Source organism: Theropithecus gelada, chromosome 1, assembly GCF_003255815.1.
Source record: "Theropithecus gelada isolate Dixy chromosome 1, Tgel_1.0, whole genome shotgun sequence".
Taxonomy (NCBI): Eukaryota; Metazoa; Chordata; class Mammalia; order Primates; family Cercopithecidae; genus Theropithecus; species Theropithecus gelada.
Window position 1 is genome coordinate 849,206 of NC_037668.1, and position 16,996 is coordinate 866,201.

Sequence of the window (16,996 nt, forward strand, 5' to 3'; positions counted from 1 at the left end):
GTAGAGACACAGTTTCACTATGTTGGCCAGGCTGGTCTCGAACTCCTGACCTCAAGTGATCCACCTGCCTCAGCCTCCCCAAGTGTTGGAATTGCAGGTGTGAGCCATCGCACCTGACTAATAATAATTTTTTAAGTTACTCTGGATGCCAGCTTGAGCCTGATGCTTAACAGGATAGAATATCTGGAGGTCTTGAGAAGAGGGTGATTGTATATTCCATGTAAGAGGAATGTAAATAGTTTGTGTCCAGAAGGAAGACTGTAACAGACTAAGATGCACGAATTCCTTCTCACCTATTGAGAGAAATGGGATCTATTTCTTTTCCTTTTGAATCTGTGTAGGTTTTGTGATTTCACCAATGAATAGAATACCTCTGCCAGTTTCTGGGCCTAGGACTTAAGAAACTGGCAGCTTCTACTTCCTGTTTCTTAACGCATCCACTCTTGGAACCCAAATGACATTCTGTGAAGAAGACTAAGGGAACCCACGGAGAGGCCCACATGGAGAAAAACTCAATCCCCACTCACCCGCTATCCCAGGCTGTCAGCCAGCACCGCCTTGTCTTGCCAGCCATGTGAGTGAGCCATGTTGGAAGTGAATCCTCCAGGCCCAGTGAGCCATTTAAACTGACTAAAGACAGCAGCTCTGTCCATGTGTACAGAGAGCTGGAAGTGCCTGAAAATTTATGTTTTCCTGGGTAGTGCTTTGCTAATGACTAACTGGTGTGGATGTATAAAAGTCCAGCTCTGTGATCTCAGACTTCTGGCCTCCAGAACTGTAAGAAAATAATTTTTTGTTGTTTAAGCCATCTAGTCTGTGGTATTTTGTTATGGCCACCCAAGCAGACTGATAACACTGAATGATGTATATAACTGAATAATAACCTATGGAGCAATAATAGCACACTTGGAGCATCTTCTCTATCAAGCAAGAAACAAAAACATGCTCTCACCTTATCAATATTCTACAAGTTAACCTCTAACTTCTCAGGGTTGTTAACTGTTCGGACTCTCATGTTTGTAAGGAGTGACTCAGAGAAAGTTACAATCCCCAAGAGACCCATATGCCTGTGAGACAGGCTTAATTCTCTGGCATGTTACTAAAATGTCAGCCATGTGCAGTGGCTCGTGCCTGTAATCCCAGCTCTTTGGGAGGCTGAGGCAGGAGGATCGCTTGAGGCCAGGAGTTTGAGACTAGCCTGGGCAAGACCCCTGTCTCCAAAATTACAAATAAAATTTTTTTAGAAAATGTTAAATACTGTGAAATAATCTGTTTCCAAGTGTTGGATATTTTTTCTGCACAGTAGTGAAATTATTGCTGGCTGTCGTCGTGTAAGAATGGCCACTGAGCTGCCTGGCATCCTGATGGGAAGGTGCAGGGCCAGAAGTTGAATCATACTGTGAGTGTGTCTTACGGGCCAGCTCTGAACCCATGAGGGTAGTGGAGAAGAAATAAGATTTGAAATGCATAATTCCAAAAGAGTCTGCAAAATTCTTCCAGTTGTCAGACATGCAAAGTTGTAATTTCATATCCATAATTCTTTATGCTTTTTCTTATAGAAGGTACTGACATTGTATAAGTTTCAGGCCCCACAAAACCTGGATCTTCCCTGCCAAGATCAGCATCTAGAGGAAAACTGCTTCCACAGTAGCACAACCATCTGATCATCCCTGCATCAGTCAGCATTCTCCAGAGAAACAGAGCCAACAGGGTATGTGTGTATATGTGAAAAAAGACTTATCTTAAGGAATTGGCTCATGCAATTATGGAGGTGCAAGTCCAAAATCTGTAGGGCAGGCAGATGGGCAGACTGGAGACCCAGAGAAGAGTTGCAGTTCAAGTCCAAAGTCAGTCGGTTGGAAGAATTCCCTCTTGCTGGGTGTTGGTGAGACTGGGGAAGTAGGAGTAGACGGAGAGGGGAGGTGTCAGGCTTTGCTCTACTAAGGAATTCAACTGATTGGATGAGGCCCAGTAACATTATGGAGGGAAATCTGCTTTGCTCAAAGTTTACTGATTTAAATATTAATCTCATCCACAAAAAAAAATGAATGACCTTCACAGAAACATTTAGAATATTTGACCAAATATCTAAGTCCCATGGCTCAGATAACATATAAAATTATCCATCACAATTCCATTCTCCCAATACAGGGACTTGGGCAGGTGGTAACCTCAGCCCTGGAGTCTACAGCAGTACTCTCAGACTCATCACATGTAGTTCTATGGGTCCAGGGCTCACTTCTCAAGAGGGAATCTGGTTGGCTAATTTTGACCAAGTCTCCTTTCCTAGTTCAATCACAAGTAAGGCTTAGAGAAAGGATTGGGCTTACAGGGGACTTAGGGCTGCCTCTCTGGACTTGGGAGAGCAGGACTTCTCAGAGATAAATGGTTAGAGAGTAATATAGTTTGGATATTTGTTCTCTCTAAATCTCATGCTGAAATTTGATGTTCAATGTTGAGGGCAGGTCTGGGACCTCCTTCCCTGCTTTTGCTCCCCCTCTTGCCATATGATACAACTGCGCCCTTCACCTTCTGCTGTGAATGGAAGCTTCCTGAGGCCTTCACCAGAAGCAGAGGCTGCTACCATGCTTCATGCACAGCCTGCAGAATCATGAGCCAAATAAACTTCTTCATAAATCACCCAGTTTCAGGTATTCGTTTATAGCAACACAAAGTGGACTAATACAGAGAGGAAATATGTCGAGCACATTGAAGGCCCCAAAATGCTGAGCTTTCTTTTTTTAACCTATATAGTACTTTTCTTGCATCTCAGTTTTCTTATCTATAGAATGAGGATTAGTAAGACCTACCAACTTTAGGGGGTCATTCTGGTGAAAGAATTGAAAAATTAAAATTTGTAAAGAAGTGTATAAATTAACATTGTTTTTTAAAACTAAAATGATCTTTAACACCAAATTGATGATCTGATCACGAAGATAGGGTAGATGAAATGAAGAGAAAAGATTTCTGACATTTGTATACTTAGAAGTGTATCCAGGCTGGGCATGGTGGCTCATACCTGTAATCCCAGCACTTTGGGAGGCCAATGCAGGAGGATCACTTGAGGCCAGGAGTTTGAAACCAGCCTGGGCAACGTAACAAGACCCCATCTCTATAAAAAATTTAAAAATTCGCCAGCGTGGTCATCCATGCCTATAGTCCCAGCTACATGGGAGGCTGAGTGGGAGAATCAGTTACTTAAGCTCAGGAGTTCAAGGCTGCAGTGAACTATGATCACACCACTGCACTCCAGCCTGGATAACTTGTGTCAGAAAAAATAAAAATGAGAGAGAGGGAGGAAGACAGAGACAGAGAAAGAGAGAGAAAGAAAGAAGGGAGGGAAGAAGGAAGAAAGGAAGGGAGGGTGGGAGGGAAGGGAAAAGAAAAATGTATTCAGTCAGGGTTCTTAATTGCAAACAATGGAATTAACTCAGGCTGGTTTAAGTAGAAAAGTAATTTTTTTTTTTTTTTTTTTTTTTTTTTTTGAGACAGAGTTTCACTCTTGTTGTCCAAGCTGGAGTGGAATGGTGAGATCTTGGCTCACTGCAGCCTCTGCCTCCCAGGTTCAAGCAATTCTCCTCCCTCAGCCTCCCAAGTAGCTGGGATTATAGGCGCTCACCACCATGCCCAGGTAATTGTTGTATTTTTAGCAGAGATGGGGTTTAGCCATGTTGTCCAGGCTGTTCTCGAACTCCTGACCTCAGGTAATCCACCTGCCTCAGTCTCCCAAAGCACTGGGATTACAGACATGAGCCACCGTGCCCGGCTGAAAAATAATGTATTATTGAACTCTCACCCAATCTTTTAGACAACTAAAGAACCCTACTCATTATTTTATTTTTTAAATTGAGATAATGTTTTCCTTTGTTGCCCAGTCTGGTCTCAAACTCCTGAGATCAAGCAGTCTTCCTGCCTCAGCCTCCCAAGTAGCTGGGATTACAGATGCATACCACCATGACTGGCTTCTGAATCTAATTCTCAAATCCATGTATCTAATGGATTGAGCCTAGGTTATTTCCAGCTTCAAGAGTCTTGGGTTGTAAAAAGTTTTAGGTGGTGGGGATGGGGCTTCCATTTGGGTAAGATGAATATCATTATGTGGGAAACTACCAAAATGTAGGGAGAGTGTTCAAGTCTACAAACAACAAATTTCTACCTCAGAAAAGTACACGTTGAGCATCCCTAATTTGAAAACTCCAAAATCTGAAACTTCTGAGCACACGAGATGATGCCACAAGTGGAAAATTCCACACCTGACCTCATGTGATGGGTCGCAGCCAAAATGCAGTTAAAACTTTGTTTCAAGCACAACATTATTTAAAATACTGTATAAGAAGGTGGAGTAAGATAGTGGAACAGAAGCCTACACTGTTTGCCCCTTGCGCCTTGGCAGAAACACCAAATTTTAACAACTATCTATATGCGGAAAAGCACCATCACAAGAACCAAAACTCAGACGAGCTATCACAGTACCTGATTTTAACTTCCTATCACTGAAAAAGGCATTGAAGAGGGTCAGAGAGACAGTTCTGAATTGCCAACACCACCCCTCCCTCATCCCCTGGCACAGAGAGTCTATGCACTTGGGGGAGGGAGAGCACAGTGACTGGGGGACTTTACATTGAACTCAGTGCTGCCCTGTAATAGTGGAGAGGAGAGCAAAGCTGTGCTGGGATCAGGCAGTGCCTGTGCATGGAGGGAACATTTGGACCAGACCTAGCCAGCGGGGAATCACCCATCCCAGTGGTCAGAACTTGAGTTTCTTAGCAAGCCTGACCACTGCAAGTCAAAGTGCTCTGGGGTCGTAGTAAAGATGAAAGGCAGTCCAGGACACAAAGACTGTAATTCCTAGGCAATTCCTAATGCTGGGCTGGGCTCTGAGCCAGTGGACTAGGATGGTATGTGACCTAGCGAGACACCAGGCAGGGTGGCTAAGGGAGTGCTTTCACAACCCCAGGCAGTGCAGTTCACAGTGGCAAAAGTGACTCTTTCCTTCTGCTTAAGGAGAAGAGAGTGAAGAGTAAGGAGGACTTTGTCTTGCATACCAGCTCAGCTGCAATAGGATAGGGCTCTGAACAGAGTCACAAGGCCCCTGTTAAAGGCCCTCTCTCAAGGACGACATTTCTAGACATACCTTGGGCTGAAAGGGAACCCACTGCCTTGAAGGAAAGGGCCCAGTCCTGGCAGGATTCATCACCTGCTGACTAAAGAGCCCTTGGGCCCTGTATAACCAGAAATGATACCCAGGCGGGATATCATGGGCCTTGGGCTCTGAGATGTGCTGACTTCAGGTGAGACACACCACATTCCCAGCTGTGGTGGCTATGGCAACAGACTCCATCTAATTAAGAAAAGCAGAGGGAAAGGTAAATGGGACTTTGTCTTGCCTCTTAGATACAAGCTTGCCCACAGTTGGGTAGAGCAACAAACAGGCAGTTCCCAAGTCTAGACCTAGGCTCTTGGACAGCATTTCTGGACCTGCCTTGGGCCAGAGAGGAGCCCACTACCCTGAAGGCTGAATCCCAAGCCTTTCAGCATTCACTACAAGCTGACTGAAGAGCCCTTGGGCTTTAAGTGAAAATCAGGAGTGGCCTGATAGAACCCCACTCTGGGCTGGTGGTGGCCACAGGGAGAGGCTCTTCTGCCTAAGTAAAGTGGAGAAGGGAACAGGAAGGACTTTGTATTATGGTTTCAGTGCCAGCTTAGCCACAGTAGACTAGAATATCAGATAAATGTATCAGGTTTTTGTCTCCAATCCCTGGCTCATCTCTGGACCTGCCTAGGGGAACTTGCTGCTCCGAAGGGAAGGACACAAATCTAGCTGACTTTGCCCCCTGCTGATTGTACAGCCCTAGGGCCTTGAGTGAACATAGGTAGTAGCCAGGTAGTGGTTACAGTGGGCCTTTGGCAAGACCCAGAGCTGTGCTGGCTTCAGGTCTGACCCAGTGCAGTCCCAGTGGTGGTGACCACAGGGGTGCTTGCATCACTACACCACCAGTTTCAGGTGGCTCAGCACAGGGAGAAAGTAAGGGAAGAGAACAAGAGTCTCTGCTTGGTAATACAGAAAATTCTTCCAGATCTTATCGAAGACCACCAAGGCAGTACCTCTATAAGTCTGCAAGAAGTACAGCTTTATTGGGCTTGGGGCCCAAGTCCCTTCAAATACCCGAAAGCCTTCTCGAGAAGGATGGGTACAAACAAGCCCAGACTGCAAATATTATAATAGATACCTAACTCCTTAATGCCCAGACACTGACAAACATCTACAAGCATCAAGATCATTCAGGAAAACATGATTTCACCAAACAAACTAAATAAGGCACTAGGGACCAATTCTAGAGAGAAAAGGATATGTGAACCTTCAGACAGAAAATTCAAAATAGCTGTTCTGAGGAAACTCGAAGAAATTCAAGATAACACCAAGAAGGAATTATGAATTCTATCAAATAAATGTAACAAAGAGATTAAGATAATTTTTAAGAATCAAGCAGAAATTCTAGAGTTGAAAAGTGCAATTGACATACTGAAGAATGCATCAGTGTCTTAATAGCAGAACTGATCAACTAGAAAAAAAAAATAGTGAGCTTGAAGACAGGATATTTGAAAATACACAGAGAAGATGAAATAAAAACCAATGAAGCATGCCTACAAGATCTAGAAAATAGCCTCAAAAGGGGAAATCTAAGGGTTAATGGCCTTGAAGAAGAGGTAGAGAAAAAGACAGGGGTAGAAAGTTTATTCTAAGCAATAGTATCAGAGAGCATCCCAAACCTAGAGAAAGTTATCAACATTTAAGTACAAGATTATAGAATACCAAGCAGATTTAACCCAAAGAAGATTACCTCAAGGCATTTAATAATCAAATCCCAAACATTAAGGATAAAGAAATGATTCTAAAAGCAGCAAGAGAAAAAAACCAACATGCAATGGAGCTCCAATACATCTGGCAGCAAGCAGACTTTTCAGTGGGAACCTCACAGGCCAAAAGAGAGTGGCATGACACATTTAGAATGCTGAAGGAAAAAATCTACCCTATAATACTACATTCAGCAAAAATATTCTTCAAGCATGAAAAAAGACCTTCCCAGACAAACAAAAGCTGAGAGATTCCATCAATACCAGACCTGTCCTATGAGAAATGCTAAGGTGAATTCTTCAGTCTGAAAGAAAAGGATGTTCATGAGCATGAGGAAACCACCAGAAGGTACAAAACTCACTGGCAATAGTAAGAACACAGAATAGTATAACACTAATTGTGGTGTGTAAACTTCTCTTGACTTAAGTAGAAAGACTAAATAATGAACCAATAAAAAATAATAACTACAACAACTTTTCAAGACATAGACAATACAATAAGACATAAAAAAGAAACAACCAAAGCTAAAAAGCAGGCGGATGAAGTTAAAGTGTAGAGTTTTTGTTAGTTTTGGGTGTGTGTTTGTTATGCAATCAGTGTTAAGTTGTCATCAGTTTAAAATAATGAGTTATAAGATAGTATTTGCAAGCCTCATGGTAACCTCAAATCAAAAATCATACAACAAATACACAAAAAATTAAATCATACCAGCAGAGAAAATCACCTTCACTAAAAGACAGGAGTAAAGGGGGAAAAAAAGATAAGGCTGCAAAACAACCAGGAAACAAATAACCAAATGGCAGGAGTCCATCCTCACCAATAATATTATTAAATGTGACTGAACTAAACTCTCCAAAAAAGGTTGAGTGGATGAAAAAACGAGACTCAGTGATCTGCTGCCTACAAGAAAGACACTTCATCTGTAAAGATACACACAGACTGAAAAATAAAAGGATCGAAAAGGATATTCCATGCCAATGGAAACCAAAACACAGCAGGAGTTACTGTACTTATATCAGACAAAATAGATTTCAAGATAAAATCTGTAAGGCGAGACAAAGAAGGTTATCATGTAATGATAAAAGGGTCAATTCAGCAAGAGGATATAACCATTGTAAGCATACATGCACCCAACACTGGAGCACCCAGATATATAAAGCAAATATTATTAGAACTAAAGAGAGAGAGAGACCTCAATAGGATAATAGGTGGAGACTCTAACACCCTACTTCAGCATCGGACAAGTCTCCCTTACAGAAATTCAATAAAGAAACATTGGACTTAATCTGCACTAGAGAAAAAATAGACCTAATAGATAGTAACAGAACATTTCATCTACTAGCTGCAGAATAGATAGTAACAGAACATTTCATCTACTAGCTGCAGAATACACACTCTTCTCTTTAGCATATGGACCATTCTCAAGGATAGACCATATGTTAGGTCACAAAACAAGTATTAAAACATTCAAAAAAAATGAAATAATTTCAAGCATTTTCTCTGACCACAAAGGAATAAAACTAGAAATCAATAACAAGAGGAATTTTGGAAACAGTACAAACACATAGAAATTTAAACAATATGCTCCTGAATGATTAGTGGGTCAATGAAGAAATTAAGAAAGAAATTGAAAAATTTCTTGAAACAAATAATAGAAACACAATGGGCCGAGTGTGGTGGTTCATGCCTATAATCCCAGCACTTTGGGAGGCCGAGGAGAGTGGATCACAAGGTCAGGTGATCAAGACTATCCTGGCTAACACAGTGAAACCCCATCTCTACTAAAAATACAAAAAAAAATTAGCCGGGCTTGGTGGCGGGTGCCTGTAGTCCCAGCTACTACTCGGGAGGCTGAGAATGGCATGAACCTGGGAGGCGGAGCTTGCAGTGAGCCGAGATCGCTCCACTGCACTCCAGCCTGGTCAACAGAGCAAGACTCCATCTCAAAAAATAAAATAAAATAAAAAATGGAAACACAACATACCCAAACCTATGGGATACAGTGAAAGCAGTATTAAGAGAAATTTATAGCTATAAAAGCCTATATCCAAAAAAAAGGAAAAACTTCAAATAATAACCTAACGGTACATGCATCTAAAAGAACTAGGAAAGCAAGAGCAAACCAAACTCAAAATTCTTAGAAGGAAAGAAATAGCAAAGATCAGAGCAGAAATAAGTGAATCTGAAATGAAGAAAACAATACAAAAGATAAACTAAACCAAAAATTGGGTTTTTTTTTTTTTTAAAGATAAACAAAATTGGCAAACCTTTAGCCAGACTAACAAAGAAAAAAAGGGAGAAGGCCCAAATAAATAAAATCAGTGACAAAAAAGGAGACATTACCGCTGATAACACAGAAATTCAAAGGATCATTAGTGTCTACAATTAGCAACTATATGCCAATAAATTAGAGAACCTAGAGGAATGGGTAAATTCCTAGACACATACAACTCACCAAGATTGAAACATGAAGAAATCCAAATCCTGAATAGACCAATAACAAGTAATGAGATCGAAGATGTAATAAAAAGTTCCCCAATAAAGAAAAGCCCAGGACCTGCTGGCTTCACTGCTGAATTCCACCAAATATTTAAAGAGTTAATACCATGTACATTTTAAAATAACTAAGAGTATAAACAGATGGCTGGGCATGGTGGCTCGTGCCTGTAATCCTAGCACTTTGAGAGGCCAAGGTGGGCCGATCACTTGAGGTCAGGAGTTCAAGATCAGCCTAGCCAATATGGCAAAACCCCATCTGTACTTAAAATACAAAAATTAGCCAGGTGTGGTGGCACACACCTGCAATTCTCGCTACTTGGGAGGCTGAGGCACAAGAATCACTTGAGCCCAGGAGGCAGAGGTTGCAATGAGCTGAGATCATGCCACTGCACTCCAGCCTGGGTGACGGAGTGAGACTCTGTCTAAATAAATAAATAAATAGGGGGGCGGAGCAAGATGGCCGAATAGGAACAGCTCCAGTCTCCAACTCCCAGCACGAGCGACACAGAAGACCGGTGATTTCTGCATTTTCAACTGAGGTACTGGGTTCATCTCACTGGGGAGTGCCGGATGATCGGTGCTGGTCAGCTGCTGCAGCCCGACCAGCGAGAGCTGAAGCAGGGCCAGGCATTGTCTCACCTGGGAAGCGCAAGGGGGAAGGGAATCCCTTTTCCTAGCCAGGGGAACTGAGACACACAACACCTGGAAAATCGGGTAACTCCCACCCCAATACTGCGCTTTAAGCAAACAGGCACACCAGGAGATCATATCCCACACCTGGCCGGGAGGGTCCCACACCCACAGAGCCTCCCTCATTGCTAGCACGGCAGTCTGTGATCTACTGGCAAGGCAGCAGCAAGGCTGAGGGAGGGGCGCCTGCCATTGCTGAGGCTTAAGTAGGTAAACAAAGCTGCTGGGAAGCTCGAACTGGGTGGAGCTCACAGCAGCTCAAGGAAACCTGCCTGTCTCTGTAGACTCCACCTCGGGGGACAGGGCACAGTAAACAATAACAAACGTAGCAGAAACCTCTGCAGACGCAAACGACTCTGTCTGACAGCTTTGAAGAGAGCAGTGGATCTCCCAACACGGAGGTTGAGATCTGAGAAGGGACAGACTCCCTGCTCAAGTGGGTCCCTGACCCCTGAGTAGCCTAACTGGGAGACATCCCCCACTAGGGGCAGTCTGACACCCCACACCTCACAGGGTGGAGTACACCCCTGAGAGGAAGCTTCCAAAGCAAGAATCAGACAGGTACACTCGCTGTTCAGAAATATTCTATCTTCTGCAGCCTCTGCTGCTGATACCCAGGCAAACAGGGTCTGGAGTGGACCTCAAGCAATCTCCAGCAGACCTACAGCTGAGGGTCCTGACTGTTAGAAGGAAAACTATCAAACAGGAAGGACACCACCAAAACCCCATCAGTACATCACCATCATCAAAGACCAGAGGCAGATAAAACCACAAAGATGTGGAGAAAGCAGGGCAGAAAAGCTGGAAATTCAAAAAATAAGAGCACATCTCCCCTGGCAAAGGAGCGCAGCTCATCGCCAGCAACGGATCAAAGCTGGACGGAGAATGACTTTGACGAGATGAGAGAAGAAGGCTTCAGTCCATCAAATTTCTCAGAGCTAAAGGAGGAATTACATACCCAGCACGAAGAAACTAAAAATCTTGGAAAAAAAGTGGAAGAATTGATGGCTAGAGTAATTAATGCAGAGAAGGTCATAAACGAAATGAAAGAGATGAAAACCATGACACGAGAAATACGTGACAAATGCACAAGCTTCAGTAACCGACTCGATCAACTGGAAGAAAGAGTATCAGCGATTGAGGATCAAATGAATGAAATGAAGCGAGAAGAGAAACCAAAAGAAAAAAGAAGGAAAAGAAATGAACAAAGCCTGCAAGAAGTATGGGATTATGTAAAAAGACCAAATCTACGTCTGATTGGGGTGCCTGAAAGTGAGGGGGAAAATGGAACCAAGTTGGAAAACACTCTTCAGGATATCATCCAGGAGAACTTCCCCAACCTAGTAGGGCAGGCCAACATTCAAATCCAGGAAATACAGAGAACGCCACAAAGATACTCCTCGAGAAGAGCAACTCCAAGACACATAATTGCCAGATTCACCAAAGTTGAAATGAAGGAAAAAATCTTAAGGGCAGCCAGAGAGAAAGGTTGGGTTACCCACAAAGGGAAGCCCATCAGACTAACAGCAGATCTCTTGGCAGAAACTCTACAAGCCAAAAGAGAGTGGGGGCCAATATTCAACATTCTTAAAGAAAAGAATTTTCAACCCAGAATTTCATATCCAGCCAAACTAAGTTTCATAAGTGAAGGAGAAATAAAATCCTTTACAGATAAGCAAATGCTTAGAGATTTTGTCACCACTAGGCCTGCCTTACAAGAGATCCTGAAGGAAGCACTAAACATGGAAAGGAACAACCGGTACCAGCCATTGCAAAAACATGCCAAAATGTAAAGACCATCGAGGCTAGGAAGAAACTGCATCAACTAACGAGCAAAATAACCAGTTAATATCATAATGGCAGGATCAACTTCACACATAACAATCTTAACCTTAAATGTAAATGGACTAAATGCTCCAATTAAAAGACACAGACTGGCAAACTGGATAAAGAGTCAAGACCCATCAGTCTGCTGTATTCAGGAGACCCATCTCACACACAGAGACATACATAGGCTCAAAATAAAGGGATGGAGGAAGATTTACCAAGCAAATGGAGAACCAAAAAAAGCAGGGGTTGCAATACTAGTCTCTGATAAAACAGACTTTAAACCATCAAAGATCAAAAGAGACAAAGAAGGCCATTACATAATGGTAAAGGGATCAATTCAACAGGAAGAGCTAACTATCCTAAATATATATGCACCCAATACAGGAGCACCCAGATTCATAAAGCAAGTCCTTAGAGACTTACAAAGAGACTTAGACTCCCATACAATAATAATGGGAGACTTCAACACTCCACTGTCAACATTAGACAGATCAACGAGACAGAAAGTTAACAAGGATATCTAGGAATTGAACTCATCTCTGCAGCAAGCAGACCTAATAGACATCTATAGAACTCTCCACCCCAAATCAAAAGAATATACATTCTTCTCAGCACCACATCGTACTTACTCCAAAATTGACCACGTAATTGGAAGTAAAGCACTCCTCAGCAAATGTACAAGAACAGAAATTATAACAAACTGTCTCTCAGACCACAGTGCAATCAAACTAGAACTCAGGACTAAGAAACTCAATCAAAACCGCTCAACTACATGGAAACTGAACAACCTGCTCCTGAATGACTACTGGGTACATAACGAAATGAAGGCAGAAATAAAGATGTTCTTTGAAACCAATGAGAACAAAGATACAACATACCAGAATCTCTGGGACACATTTAAAGCAGTGTGTAGAGGGAAATTTATAGCACTAAATGCCCACAAGAGAAAGCAGGAAAGATCTAAAATTGACACTCTAACATCACAATTAAAAGAACTAGAGAAGCAAGAGCAAGCACATTCGAAAGCTAGCAGAAGGCAAGAAATAACTAAGATCAGAGCAGAACTGAAGGAGATAGAGACACAAAAAACCCTCCAAAAAATCAATGAATCCAGGAGTTGGTTTTTTGAAAAGATCAACAAAATTGACAGACCACTAGCAAGACTAATAAAGAAGAAAAGAGAGAAGAATCAAATCAACGCAATTAAAAATGATAAAGGGGATATCACCACCGACCCCACAGAAATACAAACTACCATCAGAGAATACTATAAACACCTCTACGCAAATAAACTGGAACATCTAGAAGAAATGGATAATTTCCTGGACACTTACACTCTTCCAAGACTAAACCAGGAAGAAGTTGAATCCCTGAATAGACCAATAGCAGGCTCTGAAATTGAGGCAATAATTAATAGCCTACCAACGAAAAAAAGTCCAGGACCAGATGGATTCACAGCTGAATTCTACCAGAGGTACAAGGAGGAGTTGGTACCATTCCTTCTGAAACTATTCCAATCAATAGAAAAAGAAGGAATCCTTCCTAACTCATTTTATGAGGCCAACATCATCCTGATACCAAAGCCTGGCAGAGATACAACAAAAAAAGAGAATTTTAGACCAATATCCCTGATGAACATTGATGCAAAAATCCTCAATAAAATACTGGCAAACCGGATTCAGCAACACATCAAAAAGCTTATCCACCATGATCAAGTGGGCTTCATCCCTGGGATGCAAGGCTGGTTCAACATTCGCAAATCAATAAACATAATCCAGCAAATAAACAGAACCAAAGACAAGAACCACATGATTATCTCAATAGATGCAGAAAAGGCTTTTGACAAAATTCAACAGCCCTTCATGCTAAAAACGCTCAATAAATTCGGTATTGATGGAACGTACCTCAAAATAATAAGAGCTATTTATGACAGACCCACAGCCAATATCATACTGAATGGGCAAAAACTGGAAAAATTCCCTTTGAAAACTGGCACAAGACAGGGATGCCCTCTCTCACCACTCCTATTCAACATAGTGTTGGAAGTTCTGGCTAGGGCAATTAGGCAAGAGAAAGAAATCAAGGGTATTCAGTTAGGAAAAGAAGAAGTCAAATTGTCCCTGTTTGCAGATGACATGATTGTATATTTAGAAAACTCCATTGTCTCAGCCCAAAATCTCCTTAAGCTGATAAGCAACTTCAGCAAAGTCTCAGGATACAAAATCAATGTGCAAAAATCACAAGCATTCTTATACACCGGTAACAGACAAACAGAGAGCCAAATCAGGAATGAACTTCCATTCACAATTGCTTCAAAGAGAATAAAATACCTAGGAATCCAACTTACAAGGGATGTAAAGGACCTCTTCAAGGAGAACTACAAACCACTGCTCAGTGAAATAAAAGAGGACACAAACAAATGGAAGAACATACCATGCTCATGGATAGGAAAAATCAATATCGTGAAAATGGCCATACTGCCCAAGGTAATTTATAGATTCAATTCCATCCCCATCAAGCTACCAATGAGTTTCTTCACAGAATTGGAAAAAACTGCTTTAAAGTTCATATGGAACCAAAAAAGAGCCCGCATCTCCAAGACAATCCTAAGTCAAAAGAACAAAGCTGGAGGCATCACGCTACCTGACTTCAAACTATACTACAAGGCTACAGTAACCAAAACAGCATGGTACTGGTACCAAAACAGAGATATAGACCAATGGAACAGAACAGAGTCCTCAGAAATAATACCACACATCTACAGCCATCTGATCTTTGACAAACCTGAGAGAAACAAGAAATGGGGAAAGGATTCCCTATTTAATAAATGGTGCTGGGAAAATTGGCTAGCCATAAGTAGAAAGCTGAAACTGGATCCTTTCCTTACTCCTTATACGAAAATTAATTCAAGATGGATTAGAGACTTAAATGTTAGACCTAATACCATAAAAATCCTAGAGGAAAACCTAGGTAGTACCATTCAGGACATAGGCATGGGCAAAGACTTCATGTCTAAAACACCAAAAGCAACGGCAGCAAAAGCCAAAATTGACAAATGGGATCTAATTAAACTAAAGAGCTTCTGCACAGCAAAAGAAACTACCATCAGAGTGAACAGGCAACCTACAGAATGGGAGAAAATTTTTGCAATCTACTCATCTGACAAAGGGCTCATATCCAGAACCTACAAAGAACTCAAACAAATTTACAAGAAAAAAACAAACAACCCCATCAAAAAGTGGGCAAAGGATATGAACAGACATTTCTCAAAAGAAGACATTCATACAGCCAACAGACACATGAAAAAATGCTCATCATCACTGGCCATCAGAGAAATGCAAATCAAAACCACAATGAGATACCATCTCACACCAGTTAGAATGGCGATCATTAAAAAGTCAGGAAACAACAGGTGCTGGAGAGGATGTGGAGAAATAGGAACACTTTTACACTGTTGGTGGGATTGTAAACTAGTTCAACCATTATGGAAAACAGTATGGCGATTCCTCAAGGATCTAGAACTAGATGTACCATATGACCCAGCCATCCCATTACTGGGTATATACCCAAAGGATTATAAATTATGTTGCTATAAAGACACATGCACACGTATGTTTATTGCAGCACTATTCACAATAGCAAAGACTTGGAATCAACCCAAATGTCCATCAGTGACAGATTGGATTAAGAAAATGTGGCACATATACACCATGGAATACTATGCAGCCATAAAAAAGGATGAGTTTGTGTCCTTTGTAGGGACATGGATGCAGCTGGAAACCATCATTCTTAGCAAACTATCACAAGAACAGAAAACCAAACACCGCATGTTTTCACTCATAGGTGGGAACTGAACAATGAGATCACTTGGACGCAGGAAGGGGAACATCACACACCGGGGCCTATCATGGGGAGGGGGGAGGGGGGAGGGATTGCATTGGGAGTTATACCTGTTGTAAATGATGAGTTGATGGGTGCAGCACACCAACATGGCACAAGTATACATATGTAACAAACCTGCACGTTATGCACATGTACCCTACAACTTAAAATATAATAATAAATAAATTTAAAAAAAAAAGAAAAAAAAGAATAAATAAATAAATAAATAGTTTGTAACACAAAGGATAAATGCTTGAAGGAATGGATAACCCATTTTCCATGTGATTATTATGCATTACATGCCTGTATCAAAATATCTCGTACTCCATAAATATATACACCTACTATGTACTTATAAAAATTAAAAATTAAAAAATTTTAGAATAAAATATTGTATAAAATTGCCTTCAGATTATGTGTATAAGGTGTATACGAAATACAAATGAATTCCATATTTAGGTTTGGGTCCTAGCCCCAAGATATGTCATTATGTATATGCAAATATTTCAAAATCTGAAATCCAAAACACTTCTGGCACCAAAAATTTTAAATAAGGGATGCTTAACCTGTGTGCCTTCAAATCTCAAGCCACAAAATCCACAGGAAGAGTCCAGAAGAGCTGGATTACAGTCAATAATGACATAATAATTTTTTAAAAAGTAGTACTTTATTGTACCTTTTTAAATTTTAGGGATGGGGTCTGTATGTTGCTCAGGCTGAATTTGAACTCCTGGGCTAAATAACCCTCCTGCCTCAGCCTCCTGAGTAACTGGGACTACAGGTGCATACTACCACACCCAGCTTTACTATAACCTTTTGTAACCAACTACTCTGTGTACCTTGTGGTACTAGATATTTTACATACATTAATCATTTAATCTTCATAAAAACTTGCAAGCTGAGTATCATTAATTCCTTTTTTTTTCATTCAAAAATGGGATCTCACTATGTTGTCCAAGTTGGAGTGCAGTGGCTATTTGCAGTGTTTTTCTGTTTGTTTGTTGAGACAAGGTCTCACTCTGTCACCCAGGCTGGAGTGCAGTGGCACAGTCTCAGCTTGCCCCAGCCTCAACCTCCCAGGCTCAAGCAATCCTCCCACCTCACCCTCCCAAGTAGCTGGACCTATAGGTGCACACCACTGTGCCCAGCTAATTTTGTTTATTTTTTGTAGAGATGAAGTCTCACATGTTGCCCAGGCTGTTCTCAAACTCCTGGTCTCAAGCAATCTTACCACCTTGG